The sequence below is a fragment of the Monodelphis domestica genome, chromosome 8 (genome assembly GCF_027887165.1).
Source record: "Monodelphis domestica isolate mMonDom1 chromosome 8, mMonDom1.pri, whole genome shotgun sequence".
Classification (NCBI taxonomy): domain Eukaryota; kingdom Metazoa; phylum Chordata; class Mammalia; order Didelphimorphia; family Didelphidae; genus Monodelphis; species Monodelphis domestica.
The window spans coordinates 5,215,284-5,229,463 of record NC_077234.1 but is presented as its reverse complement, the minus strand read 5'-3'; the positions used below and the strand labels follow the sequence as shown (position 1 = coordinate 5,229,463).

At 35.8% G+C, this 14,180-nt stretch overlaps 1 protein-coding gene across 5 annotated transcripts in view; it reads right to left on the bottom strand.

The window, feature by feature from the left end:
• The window catches only part of FGF12 (fibroblast growth factor 12), a 578,750-nt gene that overhangs the window by 47,031 nt on the left and 517,539 nt on the right, over positions 1-14,180 (bottom strand). The gene's annotated exons all lie outside the window — the stretch shown is intronic.

Below are 14,180 nucleotides of genomic sequence, written 5' to 3'. Positions count from 1 at the left end.
TTCAACATTTCTCACAAGCGGGAAAATTAATCTTTATTCATGTATTGCATCTCTCTCTCTCTCTCTCTCACTCACTCACACACACACACACACACACACACACACACACATACACACACATACCTTTTCTTCATATGAGAGAGAGGGAAGTTTTAACTGACCAAATAAGGTTAGAAAATAAAAGTAAATTTCAAATGGAAATGATGGAGTCATTTGAAATGGCTTTTAATTTAGGAGAAGCAAGAATAGATTTAAAATTGAAAGGAATCTCATAAAACCTCAATTCTAAATCCTAGTTTCCATGGCTATAGAAAGGAGTAGCACACATGTAGAAGTCCAATGCTTCTTTTTTTGACAAATGAAGAACATGAGTTGCTGATATATTAGGAAGCACTAAGTGACAGTGGATCATAATGGATTTGGTGATGGATTTGGCGTTCAGAATACTTCCAATCTCTTAAATTATTAGCCATTTACCCATTTAAATGCTCTAGGCCTTTAACCACCATGGCTTCAGTTTCTTCATGTGCAATATATGAATAATTATCATATTCATCCTATAGGGTTCTAAAGGCCAAATGAGATAATTTAGATGGAATTCTTTGTAAGTTTTAAGGCATTAAAGAAATGGTTGCTATTATTACTGAGCATGTGGCTATGGGTCATGCAAATAGTAAAGGCAGTGATTTGAGGATGATGAGAAAAAAGGGGGGGGGAGGTAAGTCTAACTCTGTGAGTGCTATATTCCTTATCTGTAAAAGCAGGTTGACATCTGCAGAATCTCACTCAGAGTTGCTGTAAGACTCGGGGATCTTCATTATTTCCCTCTCCACAATGTAAGTCTCTTGTAAATAGGAATAATTACATCCACTAGATTTTTATTTCCAATACAGAATACATTACTGGGACATGGAAGATTAAACAAATATTTGTTGATCAATTAATTGATTGTAAATGTATGCAAAGCACTTTGTAAATATTAATACAAAGGTCATCTTTTTTATTGGTATAACTTCTAAGAGTCCAAGATTTGTTTTGAAGCCAGATACTTTGCTCCAAGATCTGTTTATTACTTCAATAGGTATATAAATAGATAGATAAATAGATAGATAGACAGATAGATAGATAGATAGATAGATAGATAGATAGATAGATAGATAGATGGATAGGTGGATGGATGGATGGATGGATGGATGGATAGATAGATAGATAGATAGATAGATAGATAGATAGATAGATAGATAGATGGATAGATGGATAGATAGATAGATAGATAGATAGATGGATAGGTGGATGGATGGATGGATGGATAGATAGATAGATAGATAGATAGATAGATAGATAGATAGATAGATAGATAGATAGATAGATAGATGGGCAATTTGGCCAGACATGAAAATGCCATCTTCAATCGGTGGCTCTACATTTTCTCCTCTCACTTGCTTCTTAATTTCTTATAATTTTGCTTCTGATATTAGCATATCACTAAAACTGCCCTCTCAAAAGTTACTATTGATCACTTAATTTCCAAATCCAATATTCTTTTCAACTCTCCTTCCCTTTAAATAGTTTTCAACCTCTGACCATGTTAATTAACCCCTTCTCCATAATATACTCTTCCAACTAGGTTAAGACGTTGCTCTCTCCTGTTTCTCTACCTATCAGATCACTCTTTCTTGGGGTTCTTGGCTGGATCCTCACCTCAGTCAAACTCTGTAACCCCCATTATCTAGCTTCAACTACTATAGCAATAGTTTGCTAGAGGGTCTGCCTACCTCAAATCTCTCCTCACTCCAAAATAAATTATATTCGGTTATCAAAGTGATTTTCCTAAGACGCAGATCTGACCATGTCACTCCTTAATAAATAAATTCCAGTGTTTTCTCCTTACCTTCAGGATCAGATGTTAAATCCTGTTTGGTATTCAATATCTTCAAAATTAGCACCTCTACACACACACACACACACACACACACACACACACACACACACACAGATACATTTCTGGTCTTCTGATTCCTTACTTTCTGCTATCAACTGTTCAATACAGAAACATTTGAGTCCTTGATAAACAAGATATTCCATCTCTTATATCTGGGTATTTTCTCTGGAAATCTTCTATGGCTGATACTCTTTCCCTCCTCATATCTGTCTATTGGCTTCCCTGGCTTCCTTTATGTCCCAAATACATTCTCATCTACAGGAAGAATTTTCTACCTTCTCTTAATTCAAGAGCCTTTTCTCATTTAATTTTTTAATTTATTTTCCTGTATATTATTTGTTTGTACATGTTTATTGTCTAATCCATTAGAACATATGCTCCTTGAAAGCAGGAATTGTTTTTATAGAGTTATAGTTAAATTATAGCTATAAATAGATAGAGTTGAGATAGTTATACCAAGATAATTGTCTATATAAATAACTATAGAAATAAATTAATATTTACCTATCCATCATCTATCTATCTGCTTATTTCACACTTCAGGAAGAACCCTTTACAAGACATGCATTTTGTTCTAGTGCTTCACCTTCCTTAGCATCAATTCCTCCTCTTGAAACTTGCCTTCACACTTCCAGGGGATGATAGCTTCTTTCCCTCAGGCACAAACATTCTACACAGACACAGTGTTTAGGCCCATGGAATTACCTAAAGGTAGCCTGATAAGATTTCTGGCTTCTTGTTATCTACTTTTCTCTCAAGTGTTATGAGATTTTAAGGAGAAGTCACAATCACCAGAACCTATTTCTCCCAATAGTTTGAAGGAGTTTTGTAAGGATACTGCAATGAATGGGCAATGTTTATCTTAGGGAACCTCAGTCTTAGGGAGCATATGATTGCTTCCCACTGCAGTGGCTAGGAAGAAGGAACTAGACTTGGTCTTCTTGACTCAGAGAATAACACTGGAAGCAATGACTAGGCATTGCAAAAGGCAAATTAATTAGGAAAACTTCCTAATTAAGAAAGCTATCAGAGTCAAATGTGTAGTTGGGGAGTAGTAATGGTGGGGGGGATCAGGTAAGAAATCTATGAAAATGTTCTCATTGGAAAAAATAATAAATCGGCTGATCCTGAATGAGGGAATTTTTGATAGATAGATAGATAATAGATAGATAGATAGATAGATAGATAGATAGATAGATAGATAGATAGATAGATAGATGGATGGATGGATGGATAGATAGATAGATACATAGATAGATAGATGGATGGATGGATGGATGGATGGATGGATGGATGGATGGATGGATAGATAGATAGATAGATAGATAGATAGATAGATAGATAGATAGATAGATAGATGGATGGATAGATAGATAGATGGATAGATAGATAGATGGATAGATAGATGGATGGATGGATAGATAGATGGATGGATAGATAGATAGATGGATAGATAGATAGATGGATAGATAGATAGATATACAGATACCTCAAGGTCAGCAAATGATCCAGAAAAGTTTAGAAGCTGAGAAATATATACTTAATCCAAAATTGACAGTAAGGTGCTGTAATAAGTAAAGAAAAGGAGAAAATTCAGACTTCTTCTCTGGTATGAAGGAAGGGTGAAAAAGTTATGCAGATTTTCCAGATTTATAAGATCACTGTGCCCCTAATCTCCCTGCAATGTGGAAGGGACAACTGTATACCTCTTTCAGCACTTCCCCATTTCCTGATTCATGTGACAGATTTTTTTTTCATGAACAGCCAGATGAGATAAATCTCTTAAATCTTAAATTGTTGTTCGGTTTGGTTCTAAGCTCCATAAAATCAGAGACTGAGCCTTAGAAAAACTGCAGGAGTCCCCAGAAGTGACTACACCACTCTGCCCATAGCAGGCATTTTAAAAGATTTATCTCTGAACCACCTTGTAGCAATGCTACTGATTCTTAGTATTCACATAGTACAGTGGCAAGAGGTCTGAGCTAAGAACCAAAATGCCTCCTGACTCTGCAACTGACTCCTTTAAAATTGGTGTAAGTCACTTTTTCTATTGGTGCCTCAGTGTCCTTTCATAACAGTGAAGAAATTGGGTTAATTTCTCTCTGAGGTTCCTCCTAAGAAAAGCATTTTGTTATTCTATGGAAAAAAAAAACAAAAAACTAAAGCCCTTAGTTCAAATCCAATGCCTTTATTTCTGATTGGTTCATGAATTGACCTCCTACTTTACCAAAACCTATGTGGTGTCAAGGTGGGCTCTACTGGCAGTCACACTTCTAAGCCTATAAGCTAACATCCTAAGGGATATGCCCTGGAGCACTGCTTCTCTGGAGGGTCTCCAAGATTGATTAAGCATAGAAGGATTTGGATACTGTACTGCCAGATATTTGAGGTTCATTCTATATTGTTATTCATCATAAACATTGCATAACATAATGAGAGATATGGGTGGTGATTAATGGCTCCTTTCTGATAATAACTCCAGTGCCTTCGGTGATAAAGAATTCTAGGATGCTAAGTGCCAGCATTCAGTGCTAGTTATAAGTATCCACCTTTATGACATAAGACCTTTTCGCCTCCTTGGCACTGTGTTATCTGGCATCATTTTATGTTCCCTCTGTATTGTTCTCCTCTATGAGTCAATAAACACTTATTAAGCACCTACTTTGTGCTAGAAACTATACGAGAGATCAGAATTCTAAATATGAAGAAGCAAATTAAAGAGTTGTTAAAAGCAAGTCAAGCTAAGACTAAAATAGCCGTACCCTTTGAGTCAGAGATTCTACTTAGTAATATCATTCAAAATGCTATTTAGAGGATCAACAAACAACATAAGGTTCATTGAAGAAGAAATAGAAAAAAGCCAGGATGTTTGATGATTCTTCACAGCAGTTTGAGAAACGCTGCCTCAAATGAATTGAAGGAAAGGAACAGATAAAATCTGAAAAATAATATACACAATTACTCCAACAAGGCGAATTCAAGGAACCAAGAACCATCACCACCAAACAATTGCAAACAGATGCTGAATCATTATTAAAGCCCAAGCCTGGTCCCAAAGAAGTAATTTTTTTCAGATGTATATGGCAGAGATGTGCTACATTTCATGTATTGTCACATTTTGTTGAATGCATTGCCTAGTTGAGCCAGCTAGGTGGTATATTCTATATGATGCCAGGCCTGGGGTCAGGAAGACTTTTCTTCTTGAGTTCAAATTTGGCCTCATACACTTACTACTTCTGTGACTTTGGCCAAGTCACTTCCTGGTCTGCTTAGGTTTCCTTGTCTGTAAAAGGAGCTGGGAAAGAAAATGGCAAACCATTCCAGTGGCTGCCAAGAAAATCCCATGTAAAGTCATGAAGAGTTGGCAAAACCCACAACAAAAACTGGTCAGTTTGTCTAATTTTTCTCCTTCCCCTTTTGGTTCAAAAATAACATTTGTGGAATGAGATGGTTCTCTGAGAGGAGGAAGAAGCACACCGAAGAGTGCATTTCGGCTATATGGTACCAAAAGATATCAATAAATTTAATTTTAAGAATAAGCCAAGTTAAATCAATTGTTTCAATATTTTCCAAGCATAGTCATTCATAGAGACTTCTGATCTACTCAGGCAATTGAACAAGAGTCAACAGAAACTTTAATGACTTGTCTTTTAAGTCAGAGTCTGTTCCCAAATTAAGGTGTTGCCATTCCAGGCCCCATGAATTATTCCTTGTTGCAATGAAAACATCTTGCATGAAAAAAGGATTGCAAAAGCCATGACATCCTATGATGTGCTGGAAAAAGCTCCAGAGAAGCCAGCTATATAATTACAAATTAAAACTAAACAGAAAAAAGCAAGACGGGACAGTCAAGGTAGGATGGATAGTTTATAAGTTGTAAATAATATGGAATGGGAAAAGTGTAATAGAATACTTTACTCATTAATGTAGACATTTTTAAAGGTTGCTGTTCAAGCAGCTTCCTGTGAGATTTTAATTAATTTGCTTTATTCCACTCTAAAAATGCTTTAACAATTCATTCTTAACTTCTGTAAGTTGAAAAAGGAAGCATATTTTGTAATTCCTACTCTATTTAATGTCTTCTTTTTTTAACCCTTAACTTCTGGCTTAGAATCAACATTAATTCTAAGGCATAAGGAGCATTAAGGGCTAGACAGTTGGTGTTAAGTGACTTGCCCAGGGTCACACAGCTAGCCAGTATTGGAGGACAGACCTGGTTCTTTATTCAATATCCTCTTGTACTAACTGTCTCTCTGTTGTTTTCTGTTCAATACATCTTTTTCCATTAGATTTTACTAAGTGCCCGCTCTATGTCAGGCACTGTGCTAAGTGGGTTTGTCTTCACGGACCCTGTGGTGGCCCAGCTAACTCTTCTCACTGCTTTGTATATTCCTTGTTTTATGCTGCCCCCTTATCAGTGTCTCTGCCATTCCCTGTGCATGCCATTCCCTACCATATTCTAACTTATCAAAATCCCCTCTGCCCTTTAAGGTGGAGCTCAAAGGCCAGCTCTATCGGGAAGTAATGACCATTTGCATGTGACCCTCAAATAGCACAGGTAAACCAATCCAGTTTTGTTTGATATTGCAATGACTTGTGTGCCTGTAATGTGCTCTATTGAATTCTGAATTCCTTAAGGGCAGGCAGAGACCATGTTTCTACGCATGTTCATTTCTCCCAAAGCACCTAGCACAGCATTCTGAACATATGAGATATATATATATATATATATATATAACATATAACATAAACTATGTGTGTTGATGTTTTCAAGGTAAAGACGATCCTTATCTCAGTAGACTCGGAATTCTCCTATTTTCAAAAGTCTTAAATAAAAAGCAGTTGACTCAAACTAATATTTCTTAACCATTAAAATTTGAACGATAAGAGAAACTCCTATTTAATTAGCATGGTAAATGTACTTGAGTATATGACCACTTAAATAAAATTTAATTGGAATCCTCTTGAAAAGCTCCCTGTTTCGTGAATTCAAAGATCCATGTGTTGTTGTTTTTGTTCAATTCAAGTGCAGCAGTACATTTAATTTCACAAATAATTCCAGAAGATGACCCAGGAAACTGCAAACTGTATATTGTTCTGGTAAGGAAACTGATACTGAGCTTACAGAGACTTCCTCAATCATAAGAGTACCACTGAGGGAAGAAATACATGAGAGGAACCATAATTTGGAGTGGGTTTAAATGACAAGGCATGATTAATGCCTTTAACAATCTGAAAGACTGTCATGTGGGAGAGGAGTGGATAGTTTTTCATAATTCTGGAAAGCCCAAATAGGGTCATTGTCACCAAATCCAAGAATTTCAAAATTGGAAGGACCCTTTGCATCCATCTGGTCCAATATAAACCTGAAAACAATGTCCTTGGCAAAGAGGTCAACTAGCCTCTGCTCTAAGACCCCCACACACACCCAAAGACAATTTCTCCCCATATTTGGGGGGGCAAATTATCATCCAACCACATTTCCCTTATCTTGTAATTGTCATCATTTTAAAATCCAAGTATGAAACTTTATATTTCCCTTTATTAAATTTCATCTTATTAGATCCAATTAAACTCTTTACCTACTCTAGATTTTTAAAAAGTTTGTATTCTGACTCTATTATTCTGCATGGCATCAATCTTTCCTAACATTCTGATAAATTAAGATTAGATAAGCATATTATCAATGCCTTCATTTAAGATATTGGCAAAATTGGAAGACAAAAAATGATCAGTGTATGAAGGATAAAAAAGAGGACCAGGAAAAAAGTATTTTGGGGGAGAGGATGAGTTATATTTTAGGCATGTTGATATTGAGATGACTCCAGAATAAGATGAAGAGATTGGATTCAATTATCTCTAAGGATCCCATGATCACTCATTAGGAATACCAGGATGCTTCATTTACTAATTATACTAGACTGTAAAGTTAATTCTAAATCCTAGATCGCCAGATCATTCCTTCTTTATTCATATTTTTGTTTGCCCACAGCAGAGAGAACAGATCCCCTAGAGAAAAGTTAAGGCAAGGGATGAACAAGAGTCACACAGGATGGGAACTAATGTGATTCCATGATGATCTAATGATCTGGATATTCTGATGGTGAAGAGTGTCCTTACTATAAATCTTTTTTTATAAGGAGATACAAAGAATTGATACAATACCTTAACTATCTATGTGATGTCAATTGATTTGGATCAAATGAGAAATCTGGTCAATGGTCCACTATTTATCTTTATGTGTCAAATATTTGAATATCTGGAAATATGTCTAGATGGAAATATACAGATGTACTGAGTTAGGGAGAAAACAATCCTCAACAAGTGAAAGAAGATTTCAAATTGCACCTAGACTTTTTGAATTCAAGTATATAAGTCCATATCACATCCACTCCAGAGGGAAAAAGCAATAAAATACCCTATAAAGATTGTTCCTATCTAAATCCTGAGGAATAGATGTTAATGTACACCAAACAGTATTAATCTTATTCTGCAGATTTTGTTGAAAAGGTACAATTACTGGAATGAAAAGAAAGAAAGGATATAAGGAGACATGTGCCAAGCAGCACCACAACTCACCCAAGTTCTTGACTTTCATGCTATTCTCCTAGACAGAAAGTATTGTATGAGCTCATAACAGGGAATCCCAAATCACCTAAGAATTAGAGATTAGGGAGTACTAGAAGAACCTGAGGTTAACACTGTCTTACAATGGAGGACAAATGGCAGCAGAATGAGGAGAGATGAGATAGAGGAGAAAAGGATTGAATCCATTTATTGACAATAAGAGCTTGAACCTCAATTAAGCTAATTACTCTATTGACTTAATATATAGGAAATGAGGTTTCAATTCACACTTTAAATGGGAAGAATTGAACTCACATCCTTCCTTGAAACCTAAATAGATGTCTGAACATAGGCAATATATGCAACCTGTTCCAGTCTGTCTCTCCACCTGTAAAAAGGGAATAAAATTAACTTCTACCATAAAAGATGGTTTTAAGGATGAAATGAAATAATATAGATGAAATGTTTTCCAAAATCCAAGTACTAAATAAATGCTAAATAATAATGTTATTATTAGAATGGTTCCACATATTTGTTTTGATGAATCATTTTTCTTCATTGGGACTTGTTTAACTCATCTGCAAAATGAAGGGTTTGGAATAAAGTATATAATCTCTTCCAGCTTTAAGACTTGGATTCGTTTTTCAAATGTACCAACACACAACAAATATCTCTGCAATAAAGCAATCATAAGCATGATAGAAAAGGATGTACATAGGAGTTTGTTATAGGTCCCTATGGACAATAGGATGGAGCTGGGATAGAGTGGGTGCTGACACTTATTGACATCTTAGTCATTACAACTCCTTCTATCTATGTGCCTTTCTTCTCTTTAGGGGATGGGCAATACTCTGGCCAGTTCGGTTTCACAGCAAGATTGAACATGAGGGTACTCTCTGATTTTAGCTAAAAAGAAAAGAAATAAAAATACAATCACAATGTGTAAAGTATTTGTATGTATTTGTCAAATTCTTCAGTTTGAATTCCTGCTCCCCAAGAATGTGGGGTACAGGAATTCAGTGTGATTAATGGAAAAATTGACATGAGTACTGACCCTTCTATTTCAAGAACAATTGAGAGCTAGAATTTTCATTCAGATGAGTAATAATGTGAAGATAGCTTAATGATATCAGTGACTAAAGACTGGCACAAACCATAGCCAAGCAAGCTAATATTGTATTACTATAACAAAGGAAAAAGTACCTGTAAGTAGAGATTGAATGACAAGCACTCAGTACATAGAGAAAGTCGAAGTTCAGTCATTGGAAAAATCACAAGGGAAAATGAAATTTAAAAAAAACTGTTGTAAGAGAGCCATGCCATGCAATAAGCCAAGGATTCTTTTTAAATTTCTTTTTTAATAGTCTTATTTTCTAGTTTCATCCTTCTCAGTTAACTGCTCCTCTGGGTTCTCTCTTCCTTAAACTGGGGCTCTAATTCATATTAAATTGTAGCAAAATAGAGTGACATATAGAGTCCTGGAAGCTAACCTCTGACATTTTATGGAGCTGGACCTTTCTACTCAGAAGGTGATGTTTTCAGAATCCTTCATCTTGTTTCCCTACCAAGTGTGAAACCATTGACTTAACTGTTGTACTCAGTGTCAGCTGTCATAGAGTTCAGGAATAGAATCATATGACCTTGAACCAGTTATTATGTCCACATAGCACTCTTTGCTATTGGAAAAGTTCACTTTAATAAAAAATATAAAATATGAATGCTCTTCATTGATGCTAACATTATTCAGCTTATGTCACGACTCTGAGAATTCCAGTCTCCTTAATTCGTCAGAAAGTAGAGCATCATGGGTGAAGAACAGGACAGAGCCCAGTCTGTCCAGATTATAGAATGAGTGGACAAAACTTAAGGAAAAAAAGACCAAAAAAGTAGAAAGTATCTGGTTGTTAATGGCTTTAAAAGCCAAACAAAAGTTTGGCATTTGAGGAGTGTGATGATGGAGTAATTATCCACCCATAGAGAAAGAGAGATGGATTTTTATTAATAGTTCTGTTGATTAAGTGGTATATAATTGTTAGAGAGTGTGACCTGAAGTCAGGAAGACTCACCTTCCCAATTTCACATCTGGCTTCAGACACTAACCAGCTGAGTGACCCTGGTTAATTAACCCTATTTGCCCCATTTTCATCATATGTAAAATGAACTGGAACAGGAAGTGGCAAACTGTTCCAATATCTTTGTCAAGAAAATGTCAAATGGGGTCATGAAGAGTCAGGCAGGACTGAAATGGCTGAATAACAATGAAACAATATTTCTTTGTGCATATTCCCAGTTACACAGATGCACGCAGCTAGACTGCTAAGACATCTATATACAGCAACACAAAGATACACTAAAGATGATGAGTACAATGGATTCAGATTTAATGGGGATACATCAGGCTCAACTCAATTTGAAAGACTGCACCATGACCTGGATGATCCTAAATCACTTGTCAACATAAAAGATAATTTTGATGACCAAGTACTATCCCCAGGAAAAGATATTCAAGTGATATTAAAGATGACTTGAAATGACAATATAAAAGGACAACCAGTGGAAAGGCTCTAGAATACTGATAAGATACTCTGTGGAGGATTTGTGACACAATGTACCAGATTTATTGCCCACCATTATAATACATTTCAATTCTTTACACATGCTACCTCCAAAGCGATCCATTCCACTTCCTAATAGCCCAAGTCATTAATCTCCTCAAAGACTTAGGCAGTAATGATCATGTCTGTGGATGTGTATATTTGAAAAATATCTAATATTTGATGATGATTAAGATGATGATGATGATAATGATGATGTCCCAAGGACTTATTTGTTATGATCTGTCAGAACCTTTCCTTAGAATTCTAAAACATAAGAGGAAAGGTGATCTAAGGGTGGTTTGTCATAAAGAACCATCTAAAAATGTATCTTTGCTTGTGAATCTCAGTCACTCTAAATCACAAGACATTCTTACAGTGAAAGAGGAACTCCATAGAAACACCAAAGAAAAACCACTTCTTGATTACATGGGTAGAGGGGGATATAATTGGGGATATAGACAATAAAAGAGTGTCCTAGTGCAAACATCAACAGCATGGAAATAGGTTTTGATCAAGGACACATGTAATACCCAGGGTATATAGCACATTGGCTACAGGAAAGGTGGGGAGAGGGAAAGGAGTGAAAGAATATGATTCTTGTAACCAAAAAATAATGTTCTAAATTGATGAAATAAAATTAAAGTAAAAAAGAGGAACTCCATTACTCATATTTTCATGATTTGGGGGGGGGGGCATATCTCTTTTGCTTGGGTTTTACCATTCTGGTTCTGGAGGAACATTTTAAAGAGAGTCAGTTTTGTAACAAACTACAGTTGGCATTTTCATAAAGCATTCTATTGACTATATAATAAATAGAGAAAGTAGTATGAAATTGAGGAGAAAAGATTGGGCTTAGATACATTTTTGAGAGGAAAAATAATAGGGAATGCAAGATAAGAGAGGAAAGATGAAGGACCAGGATAACCCTTCATTGGCTAATTAGATGGGAGCAAGGCAAAGGATCTGGAAGAAGTCAGGTATAAGGAAGGAGAACCAGTAGAAAGAAATGTCCAAGGTTAAGGGGAAAGAATGGTGAATCAATAGTATCACATGCTTTAGATAGGTCAAGGAGGATCAGGAATAAGTACAATGACTTTGGTCATTATGTACACATTATTTTGAAATTAAGGTTTTACTGGAAACTTTGGTGACAGAAGTTTAAGCTAAATGGTAGATATAGAAGACATGTTTTGCTGGACACTCGAGGGTGATTGATTCATGATAAGCAAAGGAACCTTTTGTAGATAATTCTTCCTAGAAATTTAGCAGGGAAAAGAAGGGGCAATATACTGTTATTCATGGTCTATAAAGGTCAAGAAAAGGTATTTTTTTTTGTATCCAGAGAAAACATGAGTATATTTGTGAGAATGGGAAAATGTTAGAAAAGATGAAGATTAAGTAAAAGTGTCCTTTGTCACCCCCACACATAATCTTAAGAGGTTTGGAAATATCTAATTTATGTGTAGGTCCATCCTTTTCTAAAGAAGGTTTAGGTTCTACTTAATTTGAACCACACAGATAAACTCTCAAGGTATAAAATATCACATATTAATGAGAAGGGCTATTAATATTTTTAATTAGCCTTATTTTCACAGGCAACGAATAAACAGATGTTTTGGACTACAGCATTTTTCAGCTTTCTAAAAAAAGCTTATTTAAAATAATACATATGAAAAGCAAACAGAGGTAGAATGTGTTGAGCTGAATGTGTTTCTCTATATTTCCTTTCCTCAGCTATCCTTTCTGTAAATTGGGGAGCAAGCAGCTTCCTAATTGTGATCTTGTTTGACAGCAAGCACAGCAGTTGATTCTTTATCCATTTTCTTGGTGCAACAATTTCTATAGTTATGCCTCATCTTGGCTCAATGGCGAAGTCTCATCTGAGTCTTGATAACTGAGTGGTCTACACTTACTGTATGGTTTTATATGATTTATCCTCCATAAACAAATATGCAGGGAACTGGATTGATCACTTTATTTAAATATTTCTTGTATTTCATTAACAATCTCTTAATTAGGAGAGGATATGCTGTTCCTCAAAGCACACAGTTAGCATTGCAACCACCAATAGGTTTATACTTAGCAGTAATTTTGACAACAAAATGGTAGCAATTCTGAGAACACTGGACCATGCTGGGATGTCTTTAGCAACTTCTTTCCAGAGTATTGCTATGGAAAATTCATAGAATTACTCTCCCCAGACACTGACTCTGAATTCAGGACATTGAGCCTGGGAATGAAGGTCCATGATGTCAGTTGTTTATGGAAGATATGGATGCTATATCTTGTCAAGTTAAGAAAAGGCAGAAAAAATAAGCTGGCAATTTACTTGAGCTTAACTGCTTCTCTTCTATCTGAAATCTGAGAAGATGGATGTGATTTCCTGAAATCTTCTCAGGCTTGAAATATCAGCAATATAACCGTCAAAATGTAGATGAAATGAAGGGTCTTTTCCTGACTGATAAACCAGAATGGAAAGACTCATCAGCCACATAGGCATCCAGGGAGATTACCAAACCAATTGGCTTTGAATGAAAGATGCTTTCTGAAGACCAAAAATGGCCTAAACAAAACATATCAGGGAGACAGTGACAACTGCTTATGCTTTATAACATAGAAACAACAATGAGAATTATTGACTCTCCCAAGGATAGAAGCGCACCATTACTTTATCTTTCCTATTACTACTAAAATCTGAAGGTGTTTCACTGAAAGGAGATAATCTACAATAATTAACTGGGACCCAACAATGCCAGAAGCATGACTGTTTTGACAGCAGGCTTTCTCATGTGTGAACAGATGCTGGATTCAGCACTTTCTCATGTCCACTTTATTGGGAAATCTTTGATTTCAATCCCAAATTACTCTTTCACCAATTTACACAACAGAATCTTTCATCTATTTGGTGAAAACACTTTTTTCAAAGTTTTGATTCTTGACTAGAAAAGAAGTCCTTTCATCTCTCAAAAGAGATGAGGAATCATTCTAAGCAGAATCTGCTGAATGCATGGATAGATAAGAGGGAGAGGGCAAAGTGGGACATTACAGTGAAGGGAACTAGAAAAGGAGAATGG